Below are 8,054 nucleotides of genomic sequence, written 5' to 3'. Positions count from 1 at the left end.
TCGATGACCCCTTTTGACCTTTTACGAAAACGCTCGAGCTAGCATTGAGTCCATTTTGTTCTTTTATCTAAACTTCAACATTATTTCCTTAAAACAAAAATTAAATCCGATATGGCAACATAGTAAATGATCTTAATAACTACTAAAAATAGGTGATTCGTAATGGTTGGGTATATAAGGATATTTGATAATGTAATAAGTATATATATACTAAGACTGTAATTCGAGTTAAATTCTAATTAAATTCATAAATTTCGCTTTTCGCATAACATGGGAAAATCATTGAATACTTTAAGTTCGTTACTTTCGCTTTTCGCACAAATGTGGAAAAATCATTAAATCTTTTAACTTCGGAATGAGTCGAAAATCAAAGAGGCGGTCTGGCTGACAAAACGTGATCTCCTATGCGGAGTTCAGTCGATGACTGGATGCAGATGGCATCTCTAATTAGCCAACGATCAGATCGCTCAAGGCAAAGCCTCAATAGGCAGGGGTCAGAGGTTTCAAATTCGCGAGGTTGGGCAAGGATCAGTTGGTTTTCAAAACTACGTACATTTAAACTTTTGGAAGGTATGCTTACTCACTCGCTGTTCAATTTCCAACGACGAAAGATCGATCTTCCGGCGTAGGCTGAAAACAAGCGTTAATTCGGAAAGGTGGTTTACAGTACGAAAACTCTATCTCTTGCTACAACTCAGAATTCCCAACTTCGACCTACTCCTTGTATGTGGAGCCACAGAACTTTTGGGGGAATTTTCTCCCTGACAATTCAATCCGAGCTTAACTGACAACAATAGCTTGTGAATATTTATAAAGATTGCTTAAGCATGATATGAGTTTAACGAATGTGTAACGAAAATGAATTAAACTAGCGATGTCTTAACAATACTTATAACTGCAAATTCTGAACACATTTCCCGAACTCCCAGTGGGAACTTGAACGTTAATGAGGTTGGCTGATAATTATTCTTCATGAATATACAAATTTTTTGAGATTTTTATACTTTAAACATTAGGATGGTAATAGACGAGGCTAGCATCCGCTGAACCCTATGATTTGGTGAACTGTGCTCCCTGAAGCTGCTGGAAGAGGAATCCTGGACAGAGTCGGGGCGAAGAGGACAGCCGAAGTCGGAGAATTCTGCCTCTGTTTGGCCGACGATTGGGCAACCAGGAAGACGATGGCCGCAGTTGGCTTTATCACTGCAGCATGGTCTGCGCTCGGGCAACCAAGAGAACGATGGCCGCAGGTGGCTTTAGCACTGCAGCATCCCTGATTTGCTCCTGCTTCTTCTTCACGCGCCTTGGCGCGCGCTGCTGTTTAATTCTGTCTAGGGTGCTCCAGGCAGGCGAAGGGTCCCAAGCGGGAAGGCGTTTGCTTATTCCCGCCCCCGGCAGACTGCGCTCTGCGGCTTACTTAGCCGGCGACTGGACGATGGGGTGCGTTTAAATAGCGTGGGTCGCTGCCCCACGCAATAAGCGAAAGGCCGTCCGGTCTTTGAAGCTGTGGCGTCTTTCCTCCGAGCAGGATCTGTCGCGAGACTCCCGTGCCCCGTCACTCCACTTGTACGAGCAAGGGAATCAGCGGGTGCGTGAGCTGCAGAAAATCAGATGAAAACCTGTTCTGTGGATTTTTCCAATCGCACTCACCCAAAATATCGCGATCAACCGAAAGGTATGTCTTTTCCGTACCGTGTCGAGTTGTTTCACAATGGAATTTTCCTATGATGGCACTTCTTACAAAAGATTCGTTTGCGCGCACACCCGTTCTCGACGAGATCTTTAACCGGAAAAGGAATTCGACCTGGCCTGTCAGATGTCCAAAGCATCTCTGCGCGTTAACAGGTCAAAGTAACCCTGCGCCTGTTAACAGGTCAAAGTAACCCTGTGCCTGTCAAAGGGTGGCAGCATGTATCCCTGGCCCCGAGATCGATATCATGGTCTTGACTTTAAATTTTTCTTTCAAATCTTAGCCGATTAATCCTTCCCGCCAAACCTATCGACTTCTTCTACGTCGCTTCAGGCCCGCTACAAAGCCACCCCGCCAGATCAGACATGGGATGGTTACATCTCCTAGGCTGATACCGCATGAAGCGACTTATCATTGTCGTATGTCATTTGCGTGGTAGTTCCCCAAAGATCGTCCTTGCAAGTCTTTCAATTCATAATACGCACCGCCAAGCTTTCTTCGAACTCGAGCCTTCACAAACGCTTGTCCGAATTTGGCACTGTACCCTGTTTGGAAGCAGCTTTGCTTGAAGTTCCTCCGGAACACTTCCTGACCTACGGCGAAATCTACTTGTCTTGAGCGCAGGTTGTATCGCTTCTCGTTTTGATCGTGCATCTTCTGCATTTGTACACAGGCGCCCTTGCGTATGATTTCAAGCGAGTCGGGTCTGTTGAATACCAAGGATCGATCGTCTAGTAACTTTAATTTCCTGAGTACCGAATATGTCGACCCGGCGGTGACCATATGCTGGTACGGGGTAGTCCCTATACTAGCGGAGAGACGCGGATCTTAGCGCACATGAAATGCGACTTAGGTGCTCGTCCCAATCCTTCTGATCGGTTCGTAGGTACGCCCTGATCCCGCTAATCACTGACCGGTTCACACGCTCAGAGGCGTTCGCTTGCGGTGAATGCACGGCCGTTAAAGTGTGTTTTATTTCAAACCGACTTAAAAGCTTTCGAAACGATTCGGATCGGAGCTGGGATCCATTATCAGATACGATTGTTTCGGGAACACCAAACGTCATGAATAATTCAGTTTCGAGATACTTAACCACCACGTCAGCGCTTATTTTCTTGACGGGCTTCAGGAAGACGTATTTCGAGAAGTGGTCCAGTACGATAAAAATGCCTATGTTTCCGCCTCTCGACCTGGGATAAGGTCCCAGGAAATCCACGAACAGTCTTTGAAAGAACCGCTGACTCTCCGGCGCTTTCCCTAACGGAGGTCAAAGAACATAATTCGGGGCTTTGGTCGTCTTACACACGAGACAAGCATTGATGTGTGCTTTTACGTCGGATACTAGACCAGGCCAGAAATAATGTCGCCTTATGCGTTCAATAGTCTTGTGGATTCCTCCGTGGGACGCTAACGAATTGTCGTGAGCGCGCGCAAGCACGTCGGGAACCATTATCTTTGGTATCCACAGCTTCCAAGCGTACTCGTCGTGAACTTGTTCTCCGGTCAGATGTTCAGCGCGACGGTACACAAATCCCTTATCCGTTTTTAAGTCAGGCAGCTGGTCCTGGTTAGCCTGGACCTTCTGAACTAAATCCGTATATTCGGACGATAAGAAGTGTTTAGAAGATAAATCGACCAACGACCCATCAGGTGAATCCAAAGCTGCTACTTCAGCTTCGTTGACCCGGGACAACAAATCGGGTACTACGTTCTGCGCACCTTTACGATGTTCGATCTTGAATCGATACCTCTGCAGAGCAATGGCCCAACAAGCTAACCGGGAACTTAGATCTGTGTTGGACATAAGCTCTTTTAAAGAGGCGTGATCGGTTATGATCGTGAACTCATGACCTTCCACGTATGCTCTGAAGTTCTTCAAAGATACTATTGCCGCCAAGCATTCCTGCTCCGTCACAGTGTAATTACGTTGCGCTCTGTTCAACTTCTTTGAAACGAAGGCAATAGGGCATTCGTCTCCCTCTTTGGACAACTGTACTAATACTCCTCCCACTCCTGTTTTGCTGGCGTCGCAATGAATGTAGAAAGGTTTTGTAAAATCTGGACTTCTCAGTACCGGGGCTTCACAGAGACATTGCTTCAAGACGTCAAAAGCTTTTACCGCTTCATCCGTCAAAGCGAATTTCCGTTTGGTGGTCATGACGTCCGTTAATGGAGCAGAGAGCGAAGCGAAATTTGGTACGAATTTACGATACCATCCGCATAAACCCATAAAACTTCTCAGTCCCTTTAGAGTTTTGGGTAAGGGATAACTGGTGATCGCCTTGATCTTCTCGGGATCTGTCCGCATACGCCCATCTCCTATGACATGACCTAGGTAACGCACTCGTCGCATGCATAAATGACTTTTAGCAATATTGATCGTCAATCCTGCTTGTTTCAGATGCCTAGATATCTCTGACAAATCCTCTAGGTGCTTTTCAAAATTCGAGGAAACAACTAATAAATCGCCTAAATAAACGAATACTTCGTTCCGCAACCGGGCTGGAACTACTTTATCCATTAAGCGAGACATGGTGCTGGTGGCATTACACAATCCAAACGGCATTACCTTGAATTGGTACAGAGGCCTACCCGGAACCGTAAACGCGGTCTTATCACGAGACTTGAGCTGTAACGGTACTTGCCAGTAGGCGTCCTTCAAAGCGAGACTCGTGATGTATTCTGGTTTCGGCAGTCGGCTAAGAATGCCACTAATCTGAGGCAAAGGATAAGCGTCCTTTTCTGTGAAACCGTTTACCTTTCGACAATCTAAGCAGATCCGAACCTTTCCGGGCTTAGTAACCATTACCATCGGTGAGGACCACGGACTGTCCGATTCCTCAATCACACCTAACTGTAACATCCGGTCTATTTCGGTATACATGGCCTTTTCAACGGCTGGCGAAACAGGAAAATGCCTTTGTTTTACTGGCTTGGCATTTCCTACGTCGATCACGTGTGTGATTAAGTTCGGTTTACCTAAGCCATTTACAGCGAACGAGGGATAAGCGTCTATGACCTTGGACAGTTGGTCCTTTTGGGTTCTGGTTAACGAATGTTGTTCCTCACTATCCTTCGTTCGCGGAGCCTCTATTTCTGATACCCGCAACCTACTAGGCAGTAAATCGTATAAATTCCAGAAATCAATTCCGAGATATAGGTCATGTTTCAATGAAGGAATCAAATAAATCTCTAGTGACTTTTTATCACCTCCGTATTCGATGTCTATCCTCATTTTCCCTGCTATCCATCAGCGGTTTTAGCATTTTCCGTGATTCTCTTGTAAGGTACGTTTCCGCACATCACTTCGCTCGCTAAGTTACCTCCTATACAGCTGATGGACGCTCCTGAATCCAGCAAACCGTATACTGTGCGGTCTAACAGTTGAATCGGTAAAAACGGACGAGGATCTCTAGCCATTTCAGAGAGAGCGCTTAAGTACGCCACACCTGATTTACTCTTCTTTACTTCTTGCCAGAATCGAATCATGCGCTTCTTTCCCCGAGATTTATTCTTCCCTACGGTCTCTGGTAATTCACAGCCAGTTAAAATTTTTTTGATCCGAGTTTGCAATCCAACGCTAAATCATTGTTGCTTTTTTGAAAGTCCGGTGTAATCAGTGATGTCACTGTTGTTGGCTCCGAAGTTAATCGGTGTTTGTGCCTTGATGGCGAAGCACACTCGAAGTCTTCAGTTTGTACTGCGACTTCGGCGTGCTGGACTTGGAGTTTTTTGTACACTTTTCGCAACTTAATTTACAAGTGTTCGCGGCTCCACAGCCGTAACAAAAAACTTTTCGTTCTGAAACGCAATCTTGATATCTGTGACCGGTCTGATGACAGTTCCAGCAGATTAACGAGATGGCTTCTACCGCCAACTCCCTCTCGGTGTCTGAGTCTTCTCGTAGCTCCCGATCTAGCAGTAGTTCTGATACTTCACGTCGAAATGGAACAGCTTTGGTATACCCATGCGTACTTTTGACGTCTTCTAAAAACATCTCCCGCCTGCGGCACACTTCCCTGAGCTCCTGTACACTTTTTAAATCGATATTCAACAGCTCATGGCGAATTTCCGGACGCAGGTTGTTCTTTAATACACGAACCAACTTCCGAATGGTCCAGGGTACTTCCAACTGATCGGTCAAGTTAGAGATGCTATCGTAAAAACTATCGAAAGTCTCGCTTGCCCTTTGCTTTCGGTTTCGGATCAGCTCTTCGATGTCGACGTCATCTTTTTCTTGGCGAAACTGAAGTCGTAAGGCAGCACATAAAGTATTCCATTGAACTTCAACTACGGCCTTGTGATGTCGCCAGTAGAACTCGTTAGCTTTGCCTTCAAACAAAACACTCACATTCCGGCAAAGCACGGAAAAATTTCCTTCCAAAGTTTGATGGGTCAATGCCTCTACTCTATATATGAAGTTATCTATCGATACTCCGACTCCCGAGAACTTAATTTTCCAGCCATTAAGTATATGGACTACTTTGTCCGGTCTCTGGGATAAATCAGAAAAACCGCTTCTCAATAGTGACGGATGAGCTATGCTTTGGGGTTCTAGTCTATGGCCAGGACTAGTTCCCTCACCATAGTTGGTTGCTTGCAACTGCTCGGACAATGGCGTTGAAGAACGGTCTAAAGCTGCGGTGACAGTGGACTGATTTGAGGTTCGGGTTAACTGTTGCATTGAATCAACTACCGAGCTTTGAATCAGTTCTGCCATTCGTTTGCTTAGTGAAGTGAGCAATCTCTGTTCCATTGCCACCAGATCTATATTTTTAGAAGAACTCGCTTCTTCTCCCCCTTTTGCGCGTTCCTTAGACTGAGCGCGAGTATTTTGCGCTACTACCTGCGGCACCGCCCCGCTTACAGTTCTACACCTGCCTTTACATACCGGGCAAACATTGCTAGTCTTTAAATGGGTGGTCATACAGGGAAGATGGAACACGTGCTCGCAAACCGATCGGAATACCTCATCCGTGGTCAGTACGGCTTTCTGGCACAGCGCGCACAGCGGGCTGACGCCTTCACCTGCCCCTTGGGCTTCCTTTCCGGGAGATCTGTCCAAACCCATGGCCAGAAATACTATACTCAAAGTCGTGCCTATAATTCTTCCTAACTTTGTTTTATTCACCTACAATTCCGATAATAACTTTAATACCAATGATGAACTCAATTGACCAACTTGAACTCACTTGAACTAACTTTAACTAACTTGGACTAGCTTGAACTCAATGCAGCTACGCAGCGAATCGTAAGGTCCTAATCATACAACCGATATCTCCCTCACCACGGAAAAAGATTAGAGTTACTACTCTCAAGTAAATCGCTTGGTCGTGGGCAGTCAGGAATCTCCAGACTTATTCCTCAAAACGAACGATGTTCCCGTCAGCAGCTCACACCGAAGCGGACAGACAACTGTTCAACAACGGTTTGTCGGTTTTCCAGCTTTCGATGGCTACCCCTAATGCTTCTTCAGAAAAATCAACCGAAGATTTTCTCCAGCGACCGTGGATAAAGAGACTCTCGAAAGCTGTCTATTTATTTTCCGACGCGGCAGCGTAAAAGAACCAATCTAACATTGAACACCAATAAGCCAATGACGCGGCACTCTCTACAGGGTCAGGTGGTCAACCGGAGTCGATCTCGTCCTGCAATTCCTCTGCTTAAAGTGGCCTAACGTCGCTTGCCTATTTGGAAAAATCGTCACCGAACCAGTAATCCGCGGTCAGAAGGGAATACGGGTATTCTCTCTATCTGTCTTCCAAGCGGACTCTAACACGGCAATAACTCCTCCGGAAAATAAAAGCGGAAAATTTAGAAAAGGGAAAAAATGAAAGAATCTATCTAATAATCCAGGAGTCCCCGTGGAATATTTCGAAGTACCCACTGGGGCCCCACGTTGGGCGCCACTTTTAATATTAAGATAATTATTACTGTAACGTGCAACGAGTCCTGTTCGAAAACGGGCGTTACGATTTGAGAGAGCTGGGCACGCTAATAATTATCCGGCTCTAGCTCGTCGGCTTTGGGGGTGGAGTTGTTGCTCCCTCAGATCAACCCAGACTCGAGGCTTCAATTACTAATAATATTGCCAGAATTTAGCGTGCTGCGACTTGTGCTAGAACGGTAGATTTGACGAGAAGAAGATACGAAGCTAAAGAGGATAGAGAACAGGAAGAGAGAGGGAAGCGAAAGGAAAGAAGGATAAAGAGGAAAGGGAAGTGAGAACCAAGGAAAACGGTGAGGCATCGGATTATATGTCCGCAGATGTTATGCGGAGTCTGAACCCACCCTGCCTTTGGTCATCCTCACGGAATAGCCGTTCTTCGATGACCCCTTTTGACCTTTTACGAAAACGCGCGAG

At 45.9% G+C, this 8,054-nt stretch overlaps 1 long non-coding RNA gene across 1 annotated transcript; it reads right to left on the bottom strand.

Moving 5' to 3' along the window:
- Positions 1–943: 943 nt before the first annotated feature.
- On the bottom strand, positions 944–2,040 carry LOC117191269. Its single transcript, XR_004473998.1, has 2 exons — positions 1,651–2,040; positions 944–1,597 (listed from the first exon to the last, which is right to left on the bottom strand). It is a non-coding gene; the product is annotated as an uncharacterized LOC117191269 (long non-coding RNA).
- Between the last annotated feature and the right edge of the window lie 6,014 nt (positions 2,041–8,054).

Source organism: Drosophila miranda (genome assembly GCF_003369915.1).
Source record: "Drosophila miranda strain MSH22 chromosome Y unlocalized genomic scaffold, D.miranda_PacBio2.1 Contig_Y1_pilon, whole genome shotgun sequence".
Taxonomy (NCBI): domain Eukaryota; kingdom Metazoa; phylum Arthropoda; class Insecta; order Diptera; family Drosophilidae; genus Drosophila; species Drosophila miranda.
This window is presented reverse-complemented; position numbering and strand designations above follow the sequence as displayed.